This window comes from Artibeus jamaicensis, unplaced genomic scaffold, assembly GCF_021234435.1.
Source record: "Artibeus jamaicensis isolate MK-2021 breed Jamaican fruit bat unplaced genomic scaffold, CSHL_Jam_final scaffold_660, whole genome shotgun sequence".
NCBI lineage: Eukaryota > Metazoa > Chordata > Mammalia > Chiroptera > Phyllostomidae > Artibeus > Artibeus jamaicensis.
In genome coordinates this window covers 1,747,334-1,768,955 of record NW_026522052.1, presented here as the reverse complement: position 1 = coordinate 1,768,955, position 21,622 = coordinate 1,747,334, and the positions used below count along the sequence as shown (strand labels likewise).

General features: G+C 41.6%; 1 long non-coding RNA gene across 1 annotated transcript; it reads left to right on the top strand.

The window, feature by feature from the left end:
• Positions 1-2,311: 2,311 nt before the first annotated feature.
• On the top strand, positions 2,312-17,591 carry LOC128626554 (uncharacterized). The gene is made up of 3 exons (XR_008390502.1): positions 2,312-2,452; positions 16,559-16,640; positions 17,216-17,591. It is a non-coding gene; the product is annotated as an uncharacterized LOC128626554 (long non-coding RNA).
• Positions 17,592-21,622: the final 4,031 nt, after the last annotated feature.

The window sequence follows — 21,622 nt, the reverse complement described above, 5'->3', positions numbered from 1 at the left end:
AATCCCTGGAAGTTGGAAATACTAGCTCATTCGGAGAAAGAGCGAATACTGTCTTATATGTGGTGACAAAGGTGATGAATCAGATTATTAGGGCTCAGGTGGGTGGGTCTTTGGAAGAGGGCGGCAGTGCACACACAGGCCTCAAAGGAGACAGAGGCAGAGGTTTTGGGGGTGCAGCCACAAATTGGGCATGTCCTGTGGCAGCCACAGAAAGCCGTGAGAGACAAGGAGCAGACTCTGCCCTGGAGGCCCCAAAGGAAGTGTAGCTGCTGTGTGACAGCACCAGTGGTGCTGAGTTTGGACTTCCGGTCTTCAGAACTCTAGGGGAGTGCATTGCTGCTGCTTTAAGCCACCACGTTTGTGGTCGTTTGTTACAGCTGTGATTGCAAACTCATGCAATCCAGGAAAGAGCCAACAAGGCTCCTATTCCAGAAAGAAGACAGGCCTGCCAATTTGATCCAAACTTTAAAAAAATTCTCACTGAGGATATGTGTTGGTTTTAGAGAGCGAGGAAGATAGAGGCTGACAGAGAGAGAGAGAGAGAGAGACAGAGAGACAGAGAGACAGACCTATCAGTCAGTTGCCTCTGTCACACACCCCGACCAGGGGTTGAACCTGCAAACTATGGGTGTGTGCCCTGAATAGGAATGGAGCCCCCAACCTTTTGATGTATGGGACAATGCCCCAACGAACTGAGCCACCTGACCAGGGCTAAATTGAATTATTGAATGCTTTAAATATACTTTGCTGAAACTGGGCTTATCTTTGTCTGGGTCTAAATTCAAGTCTTGAAAGCCTTGGTTTAAAATAGGTTTAAATTCCTAATGCGGCTTTTCTTCTGCTCCAAGTTGGCTTCAGTTGGCCAGCAGTTCCCAAGTATCTGCACAATACTTTTTTTTGATATCTATATAAATATAGATTTTTTATTGATTATGCCATTACAGTTCTATTTCCCCCCTTCATTCCCCTCCACCCTGCACCCCCTACTATTCCCCCCCTTTAGGTAATGACCACGTGTTTCAAGTTCTTTAGATTCTATATTTCCCATACTATTCTTGCCCTCCTCCTATCTATTTTCTACCTACTGTCTATGCTACTTATTTTCTGTACCTTCTCCCCACTTCTCCTCCTCCCACTCCCCTGTTGCTAACCCTCCATGTGATCTTCTGCTCCTGATCTAGCTGTGGTTCTGCTCCTGATCTAGCTGTCCTCTTAGTTTGCTTTTGTTTTAGATGTGGTTCTTAATAACTGTGAGTTTGCTGTCCTTTCACTGTTCATCTTTTTTATCTTCTTTTTCTTAGATTAGGCCCTTTAACATTTCATATAATAAGGGCTTGGTGATGATGAACTCCTTGAATTTGATCTTATCTGAGAAGCACTTTATCTGTCCTTCCATTCTAAATGAAAGCTTTGCTGGATAAATCAATCTTGGTTGTAGGTCTTTGGATTTCATGACTTGGAATGCTTCTTTCCAGCCCCTTCTTGCCTGTAAGGTCTCTTTTGAGAAATCAGCTGACGGTCTGATGGGAACTCCTTTGTAGGTGACTGTCCCCTTATCTCTTGCTGCTTCTAGGATTCTCTCCTTCATTTTAATGTTGGCTAATATAATTATGATGTGCCTTGGTGTGTTCTTTCTTGGGTCCAACTTCTTGGGGACTCTCTGAGCTTCCTGGATGTCCCGGAAGTCTGTTTCCTTTGCCAGATTGGGGAAGTTCTCCTTTATTATTTATTACAAGTAATAATAGGACAACAAATAATTTCCACTCATGGCTGTTCCTCTTTTCCTTCTGGTACCCCTATAATTTGGATGTTGGAGCCTTTAAAGATGTCCTGGAGGTTCCTAAGCCTCTCTTCATTTTTTTGAATTCTTGTTTCTTCATATTTTTCTGTTTGGTCATTTTTTCCTTCCTTCTGGTCTGCTCCCTTGATTTGAGTCTCAGTTTCCTTTCCATCACTATTGGTTTCCTGTGCATTTCCCTTCATTTCAATTAGTTTAGTCTTCATATGTTCCTCTAATTTGTGACTCAAATCAACCAGTTCTGTGAGCATCCTGATCACCAGTGTTTTGAACTGTGCATCTGAAAGTTTGGCTATTTCTTGGTCTCTTAGAGTTATTGGCTCTGGGACTTTGAGTTCTTCTTGAGCAATGTTTGGTCTGTTTGTGCCTGTTACATAAGAGGAGGGCAGCCTTAGGTGTTCGCCAGGGTGGGGCCACCCAGGTCGCTGGGTTGTGACACTGTATGTGGGGGCGGGGTCAGAGCAGGGCAATAGCGGTCCCCTCTGCTGCTTCCTGTTGCTGGGGCCTGTGCGGTCTGTCTCAATGCTCGCTCCTTCGCTGGTTTATCTGAGCGCGAATGTGTGACCACGGTCAGTGTGCCGCCTTGTGCCCTCACTGGGTCTGCCCGTCGCAACCCCACGCCTGGGATCTGCCAACCACCACCTGCACTCCTGGGTAGGTCTGACCGAGTTTTCCTGCACAATCCTGCTCTGCCAGTTGCTTGCTTTGTCCCTCTTACTGGTCTGGCTGAAGGGCTCATTGTTGGACTTCGGTATACTTCAATTTTCTGTGTTTTGGCTGCATTTTTTGTTACTAAAACTTTGTTGTCTTTAAACTTGGTTGTACGAGAATGCACAGTGTTTCCACCTATGCCTCCATCTTGGCAGAAATCCTGGCCCAATACTTTTGCATTTGGGTTTGGCCTGATTTGACATGGCAAGAATGCCAGTCTCCCTGTCTTCCTCCCCAGCTCCAGTCGGCTGTGAGCACTGCACCCTCTCCTGATGTATTGACTTTTCTGTGTATTTTAGGGAGGCAGGCTAGGGCAGTGGACAGAGCACAGGGCTTGGGTTTAGGATCCTGTGTAGCACAGTGGTTAAGAGAACAGAATAGACTCCGTAGTCACACTGCCTACATTCAGATACCGGCTCCACCACTTAACTTCTGGGTGGCCATGGGCAGTTACTCCATCTCTCTGGTGAAGGTCAGCTACTTTCCACTTGACCTGTTTGATATCAGGTCTATGTGTTATTCATTTGTGAATTCTTAGTTCCTAGTATAATCCTTGTACTGTGTATTGAGTTAGCCAAAAAATTCTGTTTTTTTTTTTTTCTGTACGATGGCTCTAGTAGTGGTTGGTTGTCTTTAACTTCATCTGAAACAATTTTGTGAGATTGTATTGTGACAGCTGTCATATCAGAATGCATTTTTAAATGTTATTAAAATTGGTGAATTTTTGTGTAGCTATTTTAATATTAAAGATGGAAGGAAATACTCAACATTTTTAGCATACAATACTCTATTTCAAGAAAGGTAAAAATGCAACTGACAAACACAAAAAAGATTTGTACAGTGTATGGAGAAGAGCATGTGCTCTGAAATGTACTCAGACTCGAGTAGCCAGGCAAGTAAGGAATAAACATAAAAATTCAGAGTGAGGAGGTATTGTGTTAAATTCCTGAAAATAGTTTTTTGTTTGTTCATTCATTCAACAAATATTTGCTGAGTACATACTATGTGCTAATTAATCACTGTGACAGATACTAATGACATAGCTGACTGCTCTAGGAAACCTATACTGATTCTGCAAGTTGTAAGTTTTTGACCAGAGCCACGCAGAAGACAGTTTAATTGCTGCTGGCCTGTCTAGTTCCTCAGTGCAAACCCATGAGATTCTGATGTCTAGGTCTACAAGAAGGTGTAAGAAAGGTCCAGAAAGCTACATTTTAAACATGTATTTCAAAAGTTGCTATAATTAATGTTCTGCTAATCATGTTGGAGAAATAAGAAAACTGCAACAAATTTGAGCTTCATTTATCTACCCTTGTCATCTCAGGGGCTGTGTCTACTTACGAGTCCCTGATCACAGCCCTGAGAGTTTTGCTGAGTGATGTCAGGCCCAACACTGGCACCACATTTGTATCTGCATAGCCTAAAAATGTGAACCACTCCTTTTTCCTTGTGCCTCACTGCGATCCTGCTTCATGAAACCCATGTGCTGCCTGAAGCTCTTTTAGTAGCTGAGACTGACAAGCAGCTGGCAGAGGGCAATGAGTCTCGAGGTGCCTCGGGCATTTTTCTGACCTGTGCCAGGTCTGGCACTGGTGGCAGTCCGTCTTGGTACACGTCTTGGCGCCTACCATGCACGACGGGCCCAGCACAGGTAGCAAATAATTGTGGATCATCTTGTAGCATCTAATAGTTAGACCCAGACTGGTCAGAGGCAGCACCTGACATCCCTCTCGGAAGGCCCCAGAACCAACACACCTGGTGGCTAGCTTGGAACCACATCAGAACAAGACCTGATGAGCTCCACCAGTGGCACACCAAAGGGAGGTGTTGGCAGACACCAGACCTGCTAGGTAAATTCCACTCTGTGGGGTCAGCAGCAGCTGTGCACAGTGGCCTGTGCACAGTGGTCTGGTCAGTTCTTGCACTCAGCCATGCCCATCAGCAATCCAGATTCAACCAAAACAGAAGGGCTCACATAACCCACACAAGAGGCACTCCCGAGGCTCCCAGCTCAGGTCATCAGAGGACTACACTACAGCCCCACAGGACGCCCACTACAGAAGGCCACCCCACCAAGGCTTGGAAACACAACAGATCAATCTAAAACACAGAAACGAAAACAGAGGAGGAGCCACAATGAGCAAAGAAACATGCCCTAAATAAAGAAACAAGAGAAATCTCCAGAAAAAGAACTAAATAAAATGGAGGGAACCATCTATCAAATATAGAGTTCAAATTAATGGTTATAAGAATGCTCACAGAAATTAGAAGAGTTGATGACCTCAATGAGAATTTCAACAAAGACATATAAGCATAAAAAAAGACACAGGAAACATAAAAAAAGAACCAATCAGAAATGAAAAATACAATACCTAAAAGAATACAGTAGAAGAAAATAAACAGCAGATCATATGAAGCATAAGACGAAATCAGCAATTTGGGAAGCAGGGTAGCAAAAAATACCCAATAAGAGCAGCAAAAAGGAAAAAGAACTTTAAAAAATGAAGATAGTCTAAGGGACCTCTGAGACAACCTGAAGCATATCATCTGCATCATAGCAGTAGCAGGAGAAAAGAGAGAACAAGGAATTGAAGACCTATTTGAAGAAATAATGGCATAAAACATCCCTAACCTGGTGGAGTAAAAAGACACACAAATTCAGGAAGCTCAGAGAGTCCCAAACAAGATGAGCCTTAAAATGTAACACTATAACATACCGTAATTAAAATGCCCAAGGTTAAAGACAAAGAAAGAATCTTACAAGTAGTAAGAAAAAGATAGCTAGTTACCTACAAGGAAGCTCCCATAAGACTGTGTACTGATTTCTCAACAAAAACATTTCAGGTCAGAAGGGATTGGCACAAAATATTCAAAATGATGAAAAGCAAGGACCTACAACCAAGACTACTTTGCCCAGCAGGGCTATCATTTAATATTGAAGGAGAAATGAAGATTTTTCCAGACAAGAAAAAGCTAAAGGAGTTTGTTACCACCAAATCATTATTACAAGAAATGTTGGTGGATTTTCTTTAAAAAGAAAAAGAAAAAAAGAGGAACATAGTTAAAAAGAATAAAATGGCAGTAATTATTTGCCTATTAGTAATCACTTTAAATGTAGACCCACATATATGCTGCCTACAAGAGACCCACTTCAGAATGAAAGATACTTATATCAGACAAATTGTACTTTAAAACAAAAACTTTAAAAGACAGGAAAGTACATAGCATAGTAATTAAGGGCTCAATACGACAAGAGGATGTAATTCTTGTAAACGTTTATACATGTCAGCTCCTAAACATATAAAGCAGATGTTGGTGGATGTGAAGGGAGAGATCGACAGTAACACAGTCATAGTAGGGAATTTTTTCACCTCATTGACATCAGGGGATAGATCTTCCAGATGGTAAAGTAACAAGGAAACCATGGCATTAAAAGATACGTTGGGCCAGCTGGATTTAATTAATAGTTTTAGAGCGTTTCACCCCAAAGCAGTAGAACACATTTTTTTTTTCAAGTACACATGGAATGCTTTCTATGATAGATCACACATCAAAATACAAAACAAGTGTCATTGAATTTAAGGTTGGAATCACATTAAGCATTTTTTCAGCCTCACTACTGGGTTGGTCCTGGGAACTGCAGTGGCCAGACAACAGCAGAGGCACCCACCTGCCAGTTTTCTGCCACTCCACAGAGATCTGAAAGCCAGAGATGTGCAAGAAAGCCAAAAACTTGTGATTCAGTGCCACCTACTGGAAAATAATAGAAATATTTGTATCAACCTATTGTATTAGAGAAGTGCCGCTCATACACATGAGCGGGACCAGAAAAAAAGGTATTTATTTATAAAAATTGTGTTTATTCTTACATGTTTAAACTTCAGTCACCTTCAAAGTATTCACCATTTATTGCAAATCACCTATCAGGACATTTTTTCCACTGCTCAAGACAGTTTTTGAAATCATCAATTTTGGTGGCTTTTAGTACTTCTGCTATTTTTTGTTTCACCTCTTCTACATCAGCAGAAGTTTCCTTTGAGGATTTTTTTTCTATCTAGGGAGACCAAAAAAATGTCATTTGGGGTGAGATGGGGAAAACAGGGAGGTTGGGGCACAGGGGTCATGCCATTTTGGGTCAAAAACTACTAAACACTTAGAATAGTATGAGCAGTTGCGCTCGTAAATCATCTATCATGAAATGTGCAAATGTGTTGAAAGAGTTTTAAAAAAACTGAAGTTGAATGCAGCCTCTCATAACAATGCCATCTGGTCCACTGATACAGATGTGTTCTTAGAACACGTCCCTAACAGGGGAAGCCTTTAGTATAAGAGGCCCACCTTCCAGAAGGTAATTCTGTTGTTTTTTTTTTGGGGGGGGGTGGTGGTTACCACCTCATAGATGCCTACACAGTAGGAATCCATCAAATCTCATGAACAACCAAAGTGGCGCAGCATTTCAGAAAGAAAAAATTTAAATCTCCAGATAACAAACTTAAAGACTTGAAAATAGTTACTTTAATGACAGAGGATTCGAGACTGTAGTTTTGAAAAATTTCAATGAGATGCAGAAAAATACAGATGGGCAGTTTAATGAACTCAAAACAAGTCAACAAACAAAATGATTACTTTAGGAAAGAAATTGAAATTTTAGAAAAAAAATTTTGGAGAGGAAGTACTCAATAAAAGAGATCAAGAATGAACTAGTGAGCACAGGCAACAGCAAACCAAGTGGAGGAATCGATCAGTGATATCAAAGATGAAAATCTAGAAATGATGCAGAGGAAAGAAGAGAGAGACTTGAACATTTAAAATAAGTAAAGAACTCGATGATTACTGTCTGACTTTACTGGAAAGAGCGGCATAAGAATCGGGCACCTGAAGAAGAATGAACAGGAGAGGGAATGGAAAGCCTATTCAGACAACTGTTGACTGTGACTACCCAAACCCGTGGACAGAGCTGGACCCTCAAATCTGGGAAGCAGACAGAACACCAAAAAGGCTTTCACCAAGGCCCATTGAATTAAAACTGTCAAAAATTAATGACTGAGGAAGAATTCTCAAAGAAGCCACAGGAAAACAAATAGTAACTTACCAGGACTGTCAAGAGAAGTCCAGTTATGGGTAATATAATGAGGATGGTTTGCATGACATCGATGTATCCTGGCAGCCAGGGAGAGGGGACTGGACTGTGTATGTGTGAACAATGATGACTTCACTGCACTTGTCAGTGGGAGTGGGAGACACTGTTCAGTGAGCACGTATACTGTATGGCCATTGCATTCAGAAGACTAAGCAAGTAGAGCAACGAGTCTGCATCAGATTTTGTGTGAAGCTTGAACATTCTTCCATGGAAACTGGACAATTCAGAAGGCCACAGCTGTGGGCAACTGGTGACTGGCAGTTTCATCAGGACATTGTGTCTACTCATGCATCACATCTCATGCAGTTTTTTTGTGAAACATCAGATTACTCAGGTGACTCAGCTCCCCTACAGCCCAGATTTGGTGCCCTGCAACTTCTGGCTTTTCCCCAAACTGAAATCACTTTTGAAAGGGAAGAGATTTGAGACCATTGATGAGATTCAGGAAAATACTATGGGGACAGCTGATGGTATTGGGAGAACTGTGTGAGGTCCCAAGGTGCCTACTTTGAAGGGACTGAGGCATCATTGTCCTGTGTACAATGCTTCTTGTATCTTGTGTCTTCTTCAATAAATGTCTCTATTTTTCACAGTACATGGCTGGATACTGTCAGGATGGGCAGGGTAGGACAAAATGGTGGCTGAACTGCAACCTGGAAAAGATGGCTGACGTCAAACCAGAAAGCCGAAAGGGCGGGCTTTATCTGCATAGCAACCCGAGCCACCAATGATATATTGCTGCTTTGTTCAAAGGGGACCAATTCCCAGCTCCCATGAAGAGAGCCAACCAGAATAAAACTCTGCCATATGCCCTGTTTGGGCGCTGCTTCCCTGGCCCCACTCTGCAAACCAGAAAACCTTGCCAGGGTGCGCAAACCCCAATAAAGCTCTATACTGCCTAACTTTGTGGCTTATTGGCATTTCCTCCTCAGCGGAGCCTAAAAAAACTTTCAGATACTTTCTGGACAGACCCAGTTAAAAAATGGACATAAGACACTTCTCCCAAGAAGACACACAAATGGCCAACAGATATGTGAAAAGATGCTCAATTTCACTAGCTATTACAAAAATGCAGATCAAAACTATAATGAGATTCCACTTCACACCTGTCAGAATGGCTATTATCAACAAGATAGGTATGATAATAATAAGTGTTGAAGATGCTGTGGAGAAAAATGAAAACTCATTCACTACTGGCGGGAATGTAAACTGGCACAGCCACTATGGGAAACAGCATGGCAGTTCCTAAAGAAATTAAGAAGTGCCATATGACACGGCAATCACTGTCTTGGGTATCTACCTGAAAAAGTTGAAAACATTTATTTGCAAAAGATATATGCACCCTTGTGTTCATTGTGGCATTTTTCATGGTGGCCAGGCCATGGAGACAACCGAAGTGTCCTTCGATAGATGACGGGATAAAGAAGATGTAGTGCATGTACATCATGAAATACTACTTACTCATCCATGAGAAAAGACAAAATATTGCCATTTTTGACAATGTGGATGGACATTATGCTAAACAAAATAAAGCAGTCAGAAAAAGTTAAGAACCATGTGATTTCACTTATGTGGGATATAAAATTTAAGTCATGGACACAGACAAAGCATGATGGTTATCAGAGGGAAGGAGGGTAGGGGGATACTAAAGGGTAAAGGGAGCCAAATATATGGTGAAGGAAGATGATTTGACTGTGGGTGGTGGGTACACAATGCAATGTATAGATCATGTATCATAGAAATGTACACTTAAAACCTATATAATCTTATTAACCAATGTCAGCCCAATAAATTTTTTTATCTTCACCCAAGGAATTTTTCATTTTTTAAAAAGGTTTTATTTATTTTTTCTTAGATAGAGGGGAAGGGAGGGAGAAAGAGAGGCAGAGAAATATCACTGTGTTTCATGTGCCCTGACTGGGAATTGAATCAGTGACCCTTTGGTTTGCAGGCTGACGCTGAATCCACTGAGCCACACCAGCCAGGGCTCATTGTTTTAGAGAGGGAGGAAAAAAAGTAGGGAGTGTGGGGGTGACTTTCCTCGCAAGTCCCCCTGTGTGCCATGGATGAGAGTAAACAAGACGAGACATGATATGATCTGCTTGGGGAGGAGAGGTGGCCAATCCCTCAAAGGGGAAGGGCCAAGAGCCCCCTGCTCAAGGGGCTTTTATTGGGTTCATTTGCACAAGAATTCAGGTAAGGATCAAACAATAGATAGCATTTAAAGAACTATGAGGGCTTATTCTCAATCAGGGTCAGATAGCTAACCAGCCATAAAACTTTGAGGAACCAGCTTCTTGCTTGGACCCTTATTCAAATGAGAGCATTCTAAACAAAGCAGGTTTCACAGGATTTTTACATATTCTTTCTTATGCCTGATTTACCCTGATACCCACCCTTTCCACCACAGGGCTGCACTGCCTTCCCCATCAAAGGTTTTTAGGCTTAAGTGGATTAGAGCCAGGCAGCACTTCTCCCAGATGGAAATGGGGAATTGGACTATGTCACAATAGCTCGGGGGGACCAGGGTCCATTGCTCCCTCTTTGTCACAACCCTCCCCCCAAGTCATACCCACCATGGACATCGACCATGCTTTGGGGGCAGGGGAAGAAGCAGAAGCAGTGCTTGCTGCCAGAGACAAGCTTCGTCTCCTGTGGCCCACATTCTGGAGGTCACTCACTTAGCCATGGGGCGGCAGTTACACTTCCTGAAACCGGGTGTGGGGGCGACTTTCCTTGCAAATTCCCTCGTGTGCCACGGATGAGAATAATTATGACTGAGACATGATATGATCTGCTTGGGGCGGAGGGGTGGCCAGTTTCTCAGGGGAGACAAAGGCCAGCAGCAGCCAGTTTCTCTGAGGAATAAAAGGCCTCGAGCCTCCTCCTCCAGGGCCTTTTATTGGGTTGTAACACACAGGAATACAGGGCAGCAAGGATCAAACAGTAGATAACATTTCAAAGAAATCTGAGGGCTTACTATGAGTCCGTGTCTGTCAGGAACAGAGTTTTAGGGTTTCCTTCTCGAACCCTTAACATATGAATGAAAGCATTCTTAGCAGAGCAGGTTTCACAGGTTTATCAGCAAGTTTTTGTGGTGGCAGAATTTTTCCCCAGGACATGCTCTAGCAAGGCAAGGACCTGCACCTCTCCCCAACAGGTATTCAGGCTTAAGGGGATTAGAGCCAGGAAGCGCTTCTCCCAGAGAACATGGGGGCTCGGTCTATGTCAAAGCTGGGGGGGCGGTGAGAGTCCATTGCTCTTTGTTGCAGCCCCCCGAGTCCTTCCATGAAAGCCTTTCAAGTGATCGAGTCTGGCTTAGGTTGTCCCCCACTGTGAGGGGTCTTACCTGTCATTGACTTCCAACCAAGCTTTGGGGGCAGGGAGAGGAAACTGAGGCAGCGTTTGCTACCAGTGACAGGCTTTGTCTCCTGCGGCTCGCATTTCAGAGGTCGTCCCTCGCCCTTAGCGGCAAGGGTAGAGATAAAATTCCTAGAACCAGGCAGAGTGGTCTGCAACAACCAGGCAGGGCGGGAAGGAAGGGAGGGAAGGAGAGAGGTACAGAGAGAGAGAAGTACCTCTCTCCTTCCCTCCCCAACAAGGGAGGTACAGAGAGAGAGAGAGAAGGAGAGAGAGAAAATATTAATGTAAGAGAAAAACATCAATGGGTTACCTTTTGTATGTGCCTAGACTGGGGATAGAACCTGCAACTCAAGCATGTGCCCTGACCAGGAATGAAACCAGCAACTTGCTCTCCAGTCAACTGAGCCACCCCAGCCAGGGCCACAATAAATTTAATAAAAAAATAGTTATCTTGAGACAAATGAAAATGAACACACAACAACAAATTCTATGAGATAGCAAAAGCAGTCCTAAGAGGGAAATTTATAGCAATACAAGCCTACTTCACAAAGTAAGAAAAATTTTAAATAATCTAAACTTACACCTAAAGAAACTAAAAGAACAATGTACAAAGCTTGAAGTGAGTACAAGGAAGAGTATAATGAAGGTCAGAGCTGAAATATAATACATAAGGTAATGAAACCAAGAGCTGGCTCTTTGAAAAAATAAACAATACTGACAAACATTTAATCAGCCTCACCAAGAGACAAAAATAAAGGACCCAAATAAAATCAGAAATGAAAGAGAAGTAACAACTGACATCACACAAAGGATTTTAGGAAAATACTACAATCAATTATATACCAACAAATTAGACAATCTGGAAGAAATGGATAAATTTCTAGAAATATACAATCTTCTAAGTAAAAATGAAACAGAAAATCTGAATAGACTGTTCACAAGTAGCAAAATTTAATCAGTACTTAAAAAAAAAACTTCCAACAAACAAATGCCCCAGACAAGTGGCTTTACAGGTGAATTTTATCTAACATTCGATACACACCCATCTTTCTAAAACTATTATATAATATTTAAGAGAAGACTCCTCCAACTTCATTTTATGAGAACAGCATTATCCTGATTTCAAAACCAGGTAAAGACACCATGAAGAGAAAAATTATAGGCCAATATCCTAATAGACATAGGTAGATACAAAAACCTTCAACAAAATATTAGCAAACCAATTTTAGTGAAACATTAAAACAATCATATACCATGATTAAGTGGGATTTATTCCTGGGATGCAAGGATGGTATAGTATTTGTGAATGAATTCACATAATAAACAAAAGATAAAAAACTATATGATCATATTAATAGATGCAGAAAAAGCACTTTACAATATCCAGCACCCATTCATGATTAAACTCTCAGCAAAGTGGAAATAGAGGGAACTCACCTTAACAAAAAAAAAAGGCCATGTTGGACAGACCCACAGCTCGCATCATACTCAATGGGAAAATACTAAAATTGTTTCCTTCAAGACCAGAAACATGATGGGGATATCTACTTTCATTGCTCTTTAAACCATAGTGCTGGACACAGCGATCAGACAAGGAGAAGGACCAGAAGTCATCCAAACTGGAAAGGAAGAAGTAAAACTGTCATTATTTAAGATGATACGACACTATGTAGAGAGCACCCTAACAGTACACCAAAACAAAACTAGAGCTGAAAAATGAATTCAGAATAAATAAACAGAAATCATTTGCATTTCATACACCTATAATGAACTACCCGAAAGAGGAAATAAGAAAAACAATTTCATTTAAATTTATATCTAAATAATACCTAGGAGTAAATTTAACTAAGGAGGTAAAAGATCTGTACTGGGGAAATTATAAGACATTAAGGAAAGAAATTAAAGAAGTTACAAATAAATGGAAGCATATATCGTGTTTCATGGGTAGGAAGAATTAACATAATTAAATGTCCATACCACCCAAAGCAGTCTATAGATTCAACCCAGTTCCTGTCAAAATACCCATGATGTTTTTCACAAACTAGAACAAATAATATAACAATGTATATGGAATCACAAAAGACCTTAAAGAGCCACAGCAATGTTGAGGAAGAAGAATAAAGTTAAAGGTATGATGCCTGATAACAGACTAAACTATAAGGGCATAGTTATCAAAATGGCATTGTACTGACATAAAACCAGACACGCAGATCAACAGAGAAGAAGAGAGTCCCAGAAATTAACCCTGGCCTATAATGGTGAATTAATGTATGACAAAGAACGCAAGAACATACAATGGGGTAACGTCAGTTTATCTAATAAATAGGATTGGGAAAATTGGACAGATACATGCAAAAAATGAATCCGGACCACCTTCTCACACCATATACAAGAAGAAACTCAAAAATGGATTCAAGACTTATATTTAAGACCTGAAACCATAAACTCCTAGGCTGTCGAATATAGCAAACGAGACTACATCAAACCAGAAGGCTTTTTGCACAGCAAAAGAAACCATCAAGGAAATGAAAAAACAATCCACTAAATTTGTTCTTACAAGTGTAAGAACATATTCAGCAATGATACCTCTAATAAGGGTTTAATATCCAAAATTTATAAAGAACTTCTACAACTCAACACCAAATAAACAATCCAATTAAAGAGTGGGCAATAGACCTAAATAGACATTTCTTCAAAGAAGACATACACATGGCCAACAGGCATAAGAAAAGGTGCTCAACCTCACTCATTACCAGAGAAAAGCAAATTAACACCAAGTAAGGTATTACCTCACACCTGTCATAATTGCCACCATTGATGAATCCACAACATGCAAGTGCTGGCGAGGATGTGTAGAACAGGGAAGGTTTGTGCGTTGTTGGTGGGAATGCAGACTGGTGCAGCCATTGTGAAAAACTATGCAGTATCTGCCCCCCACACCCTTAAATTTAAAAATGGAACTGCCTTATGACCCATCGATTCTGCTTCTCTGAATATATCAGAAGAAACCTGATACACTAATTTGAAAGTAAACATGTGCCCCTGTGTTCATTGCAACATTATTTACAGTAGCCAAGACTTGGAAGCAATACAGCTGCACATCAAGACATGAGTAAATAAAAAAATTGTGAGATATTAGTCATAAAAGTGAATGAAATCTTATCACTTGAGATAGCATGGATGGATTAGAGAATATTATGTTAAGTAAAATAGGGCAGAGAAAGACATACACCATGTAATTTCACGTAAATGTGGGATCTAAAGAACAAAATGAATGAACAAGCAAAATAGAAGCAGATTCGTAGCTACAGAACAAGTGTATCAGAGGAAAGGGGGGCTTGAAGGACAGTTGAATCAGGTGAACAAATTAAAAAGTACAAATTGGTTATTACAAAACAGTCCCGAGATAGGAAGTATAGTCAATAATATTGTAATAGTGTATGTGTGATGCCAGGTGCGTATTTAAAATATCAGGCAAAACACTTTGTAAAATATATGACTGTCTAACCGCTATGTTGTACACCTTAAACTAATACAAAAAATATTCAGTGTAGACTGAATAAAAATAAAAGAAAAAGAAAACCTATAGTAAAAATGCATACTATTTTTCAAGGAATCTGGATTTGGGTGTGCATGTTTGAATGTAAGTCCTTGCAAACGGTGGACCATGTGAGCCTCTGGCCTCTGTTAAAGTTACACACAGAACAAGATGGTCCTGGGTAAATACTTTTTATGAAGCAAACTGAAGTAGAAGTGTGGTGGCCAAGCTCACTGCTTTTCTCAATTCTTTTTTTCTCTCTAATCACTACTCCTCGGTCAGTGCGCTGCTAGGAAGAAATGTTGCAATGGTTGATGATGTTTAGGAACCTGGTAGGGCCCCACCACCCGTGGATACAGTCTCTGTGCAGTTTAAAGGCCCGAGAGCTGACAGGCTGTGTCCTCTCAGACTCTGCCACCGTGTTGGAGAGCATGGGCCTGGCCACAGTGTCTGGCCCTGGGCGGCAGCGCCCTTCTGCACAAGGGCAGTGGGAGGTGCCTTAGACTCACTGGGTTCTGAGAACTGGGACATATAGCCTCTCATACCTTTCTTCTTGTACTTGTTGCGAGATTGATTCTGGAATTTCTTCCTGTTGGAGTAACAAGATTAGAGACTCAGATTCATGTTTGGGGCTGAAGGTAGGACATGGGGTTCAGCCAGTTTCTCTAACGTTCTATGGTAGAGTTTGGGGCTGAAGCCTCTGCTAATTACCTTACTTTTTTCTCTGCCGACGTCTCCCTTACGGAGCTTGTGGTATGTAGTAATGGCTCAAAAGAAGTAGTTTCTCTGGTCCTTCCCCCAAATGACGTCTTCCTAAATTGGTGAGTCAGGGACTCTTTTTATCATTTATTTATTCATTCATTCATTCATTTAATTATTGTTCAAGTACAGTTTTCTGTTTTTTACTCCCATCCCAGCCCACCCCCCCCAGTGCTCCCCACCTCCCTCCCATTTCCACCCCCCTTAGTTGTTGTCCATGTGTCCTTTATACTAGTTCCTGTGAATCCTTCCCCCTTTTCCCTGAAATTCCCTCCCCTCTTCTTTTCATCTTTTGTTATGACTACACCAATCAATTTTCACACATTCTCCAAACAATATTTTGAGATGCTAAATTATTCTTCAGTAAACATTTATGCTCTCAGTAAGTATTTTAATCTAAAGCTGAACGTTGAAATAAAGAAGGAATCGCTGAGATAGAAAAAACACAGGAAAAAAATGGATTTTCTACTGTGTACCAGGAATTGTGCTGCATGCGTGTTGGGCAAACAAAACCAAGAGGAAAGTTAACAGGTAATTACAACACAGTCTTCAAAGGGTCATGTGGAAAATGTATGGAGGGAAAAGGAGAGCACGCTCTTGGAGGCTATGAACCATAATTTGAGTTTTTGAAATAAGAAGAGCCCTGTTCAGTATGGCTGGGTTACTTGGGCATTGTCCCACAAAGCAAAAGGTAACTGTTTCCATTTCTGATCAGGGCATACCCCAGGGTTACGGGTTCGGTCCCCAGAAGGGGAACGTATAAGAGGAGGCGATTGATGTGTCTCTCGCATCAATGTTTTTCTCTCTGTCTCCCTTCCCCTCACTCTAAAAATAAATAAACAAATAAAATTTTTTAAAAAAATAAGAAGGAATTGCCTTGTCCTGGTGGCTTGGTTGGGTGTTGTGTGGCAAATCAAAAAGGTCACTGGTTCAATTCCTCCTCGGGGCACGTGACTGGGTTGCAGGTTTGGTCCCCAGTTAGGATGTGCACGAGAGGCAACAGACCGATGTTTCTCACATTGATGACTCTGCCTCCCTCCCTTCCCCTCCCTCTAAAAATAAATAACCAAAATCTTTAAAAATAAAGAACTAGCAGATAAGAGAGGGGAAGAGTGGGGCATAGGCAGAGTGAGGGATGGGCAGAAGCAGCTGCATGCCAAGATAAGGTGTTTGTATTCCATCTTGAACATGCTGGGGAGCCGTTGGGCATTTTATGATTACAAGTAATAGGATGTGATTTAACATTTAGGATGTTTGCTGGCACTCCCGAGAGGATGAATTATGCGGGGGCCACACTGTTGCAATGCCATTGCCCTAACTCACCTGATGAGGTATGAACCTTTGCAGGGGGTGAGAGGAGGAAGATGGGAAATGAGAGGAGAAATGTGGATCATTAAGGATAATTGAGAATGAACATCACTGATGGGATACAGAGAGAAAAGGACAGGAAACAATGTAGGACAAATCATAGGATTCTGAATTGGGTCAGTGGTGGCCAGTCACTTTCAGGAAGAATAGTAGATTTGGGGGTGTTGGCTTTAGGGATTTAGTGAGGACACAGTGTTGCCCTCCCCCATCTTTACCTCACATTCTTTCCATTTTAGGAGGATGACTAATGGGGTTTTTGATGCAATAAAAACAAAGGCCCATGGGCATCGTAGTTTTTTTTCTTTGTATTGCATTCCTTAGTGCTCTGATCACCTTTACTTGTCTGTTTAGATTGCGCAGGTCAGAGTCCCAGCTTGACTGCACAGGAAGGTTTGAGGTCCAAAGTCCTAACTAGGCACGAGCAGCCCAGTTTTCCACACACATCTCTTGAAGATTTGATGCAGCCATAGGGAGCTTTCAAAAAATTGGGATTCCAGATATTTCTCTATTTCTTTACACTTAACACCTCGTTGTGCAGACCTCGAGTCCCTGTGGAAGGAACAAGCCTCCAGCATTGGGAGTTGACCTTTAATGGTAGTTCCTTAAACTTCATTGGAAACGCAGGTCTGCAGGAGAGTAGAACCTGACTTTGGGTTCATCTGCTGGGCCCAGGGCGGCTCAGAGGTGAGGCTTCGGTTTGGTGGTGTCAGGCACAGCGTGAACTACCCTCGGTTTTCCTTTTTTTGTTTAGCAGGTGGTCAATAAAAATTTCTAGACCTTTGAACAAATAAATGTTTTAAGGCAGTTTGTGGTAATTGTTAGGGCATCCCTAGAAAATGAACACAGCAGGGTTCTTATAAAAAGTAAATTAGTGAACACAGGTGAAGCACTTAGGGGACTGGCACAGAGTGTTTTCTGAGTGTGTGCTCTCAATGACCCCGAGTCGCACGAGTGGTAAATAATGGGGCTAGTGAAACTCAGACTGTCATGCAATACTGATTTTATGAAATGGGAAATATCTTTATCTCAATAAAAGTGAAAAATTAAAAAATAGTAAGAGTAATGACTTTCGAAGTGATCCAAGATGGTGGAGGAGTGACTGCAAGTTACATTAACTTACTCCCAGGACCAATCTGGAATTGCACTACGTTGTGCGGAAATCACTTGGAATAAACAAGTGAACAATAGTGGGAGAGAAGCCTTATAAACATGGATAAACAGAAGAAACAGCTTCGACACAATGTGACTGTTAGGGAGTGAGGAGGGGCCTTGAGAAGGCTGGCTGGGCTCCCACAGGTGGCAGCTGAAGTGCCGGAGGGGTATCTCAGTGGCCGGAAGGATCCCCCCAAGAAGTGTGAAGTCTAAATTCCAATCTGGGGTCCCCAGCCTACAGCACCACAACACAAAAAGTACAGATAACATCCAGCTGTGAAAAAAGAGGCAGGGTTTCTCTCTGCCAGAAATGATGGCTGGAGATGCAAAGAGCTGTTCAAAGGATGAATGCATAAATTTTCATTCGGAGCCACTTACCCTGCGTTCCGGCAAAGAGGGCTGCATAGTGGGCTAGAGATGCCCGAGGAGAGACTGGGTATGGTGGCATTGGGGAGAGAATTGAGAGAACAGCCACCAGGATCCTGGTGCCGAGTCGTCCCCCACACTGCAAGGGCCATCTCGCTTGGGCAGAGCACTCCCCTTGACTAGCATCAGCTTGAGGGGGAGCAGTAGCCCCACCCTCAGGAGACTCTGCCCTGCCTGTGGTACTCCAGCCTGACTACTGAGTGCCAAGTGAGCAGAATAACACCTGAAGGAGGCATCTAGAGACAGCAGATTCCTGCCACCCTTGAATGGGCTGCCCGAGGCCAGATGGGGTCACCATCCGATCCCAGGGGCGGATCCAGAAAGAAAGAGCAGTGGTAAATACTGGATGCTACCAAGATGAAATCCACTGTGGTCCTCTCCAGGATTTGCAGTATTTTCTTTTCTGTATAGTTTTTTAACATTCATTCCTTGTCTGTCAAGTTTGTACATATTAAGTCACTATATTTTATATTATAGTTTATTTCAGTTCTCATATTTTGTTCCTCCCCCATTTCACCTTCTCCTTTCCTCTTATTAATATCGCTTTAAATTTTGTTTTCTCTCTTGGTACAACTTGTTTTCATTCCTCTTACTATTTCTGCCCTGTCCAGCCTCTCAAGGCCAATTTTCTTGTCAACGGTCACCTCACATTCCTTTCCCCAATCTTCAAATACCCACTCTCTCTCCACCTTTAGCAGTCTGCTTGCTGGTTGTGGTTAGGGTAGTTGTTGCATTTTTTTCGGTAATTTCTCTAATCTTCACTATTCTTGTATTCGAAATCTCCAGTTTTCCTGTACACATCTCCTACTCCATTCTGCCCTCATCCCACCTCTTCTTTTTCATCCCAAATTTTAACTTTTCTCTTAGACTGTTTTTGTTTTCTCTTTCATCTTGTACTTTTTTTCATCTCGAATTTTAATTTTGCCCTTTCTTAGGTCTGGTTTTAATTCCTCACTTTTAGTATTTCCTCTCCTTCTATCATCTCAAAATCACTTCCCTTTCCTCTGGGCATCTCTTATCTTTTCTGCCCTATTCCCATCCCACCTATGTTAGTCTTAATGCATTTGTTGTTCATAGTGCAGTGGTGGATCTTTTTCTCCAGTTTCTTTCCTATTTTTTAAATTACTTACTTATTTTTTCCCTTTTATTTCTTTTACTTTTTGCTTTATTTTTTAACTTTTATTAATTTTCAAAACATTTGTTTAAACATAATAGTATATACTTCCCTTCTTGCTCCATTCCACCTTCTTCATTCCCTGTTTTATTTATGATGCAAATTTTATTCTCTTCACATTGCTCTGATTCCCTACTCTTATTAGTGCTCCTCCCTTTACCCTCTCAAAATCAATTTTCTTTCAGTGAGTCATGTCATACCCGTTCCTCCTTTTTTATAAGTCTTATTAATCTCTTTACACCCTTATTAATACGGGTTCACTTGCTGTTGATGGTGGGCTTGTGGGTGGGAGTTATTTTTGCGGGTGTAGGTTTGTTTCCTGGGCTGTTTCTGTTCTGCCAGCACCTGCTCAACAGCATGCAAGATGTGGTGGGCGGAGAGACCCTCAGCCAGCCAGCTGGAGGGAAGGACCCACAAAGAATGACCCAACAACAGTCAAACCCAGTTACATCCAGAGAGCCAGCATAAAGGGCATCCCAAGAGCATCAAGTTCAGGAAATCAAGGAGGCTGCACCACTGAATCCACAGGTTTCCTACCACAGAAGGTCACACCACAAAAACAGGGAGTCAAAGCGGATCAATCTAACACACAGGAACAAACAAGAGGAATCGCCCCTAAAATGGAGAGACAAAGAAGCAAACCCCAATCAAAAGTTAAGGAAGAGTCCCCAGAAAGACTGGTAAATGAAACAGAGGCAAGTAAACGATCAGACATTAAGTTCAAAACAGTGGTTATAAGGAAGCACAATGGGCTCAGTGAAAATTACAAAAAACTACAGGGAAGCTGCAAGGAACTTACTGAAAACTACATCTGCATGAAAAAGGACATAGAAACTATCAATAAGAGCCAGGAGGAAATGAAAACTGCAATTTCTCAATTGAATAATAGACTAGAAGGTATTGAAAGTAGGCTAGAAGAAGCAGAGGATCGAATCAGCAAGCTGGAGGATAAGGTGGACAAAAATTCTCAGAAAGAGCAAGAAAAGGAAAAAAAGACTCAAAAAGAATGAAGAGGAGTTAAGGGAACTTCAGGACAACCTGAAAGGTAACAATATTCATATAATAGGGATACCAGAAGGAGAAGAGGAGCAAGGAACAGAAAACTTGCTTGAAAAAGTAATGATAGAAAACTTCCTTACTTTGATGAGAAAAAAACTCACAGAACTCCAGGAAGCACCAAGAGTCCCAATCAAGATGAACCAAAAGAGGCCCATTCCAAGACACAGCATAATTAAAATGGCAAAATTCAATGACAAAGAGGGAATCTTAAAGGCAGCAAGGGAGAAACAAGAAATAACACACTGGGGAGCCTCAATAAGGGTAGCAGCTGACTTCTCAGTGGAAGCACCCAGGGTGCTTGAAGCACCTACAAGCCAGGAGGGAATTGCAAGAAATATCCCAAGTAATGAAAAGCAGAGGCCAGCAGTCAAGACTACTCTACCCAGCAAGGCTCTCAATTAAAATGGAAGACCAAATAAGGAGCTTCCCAGACAAAAGGAGGCTCAAAGACGCCTCCAGCAAAAACAGCATTGCAAGATATGGTACAAGAACTGGTTTAAGAAGATGAAGAAAAAAAGAGAACACAGGTACAAAGGGGAAAATGGCAATGCATAAGTATCTATCAGTAATAACCTTAAATCTAAATGGATTAAATCCTCCAATCAAAAGATACAGGGTAGCTGAATGAATAAGAAACCATGGCCCTCACTTATACTGCCTAGAAGACACCCAGCGGAGAACAAAAGACCTACACAGGCTAAAAGTGAAGGGTTAGAATGAAATATTCCAAGAAAATGGACCAAAAAAAAAAAACACCAAAAAAAACCCAGGGTTGCAATACTTGTATCAGACAAAATAGATTTCAAAACAAAAGGTCATAAAAGGACGTACAGAAGGACACTTCATAATACTCAAGGGATGAATCTGTAAAGAAAACATAACCCTTATAAACATATATGCTCCCAACATAGGAACACCCGAATATATAAGGAAAATCTTTGAGGATTTCAAGAAATATATAGATAGCAATGCACTCGACAGTAGGGGATTTTAACACCCCACTGTCAACAATGGGCAGATCTTCCAAACAGAATCAACAAAGACATTGTGGCACTGAACGGCACACTAGATAAAATGGACTTAACTGATACATAGAGAATGTTTCACCCCAAAGAAGCAGAATACACACTCTTT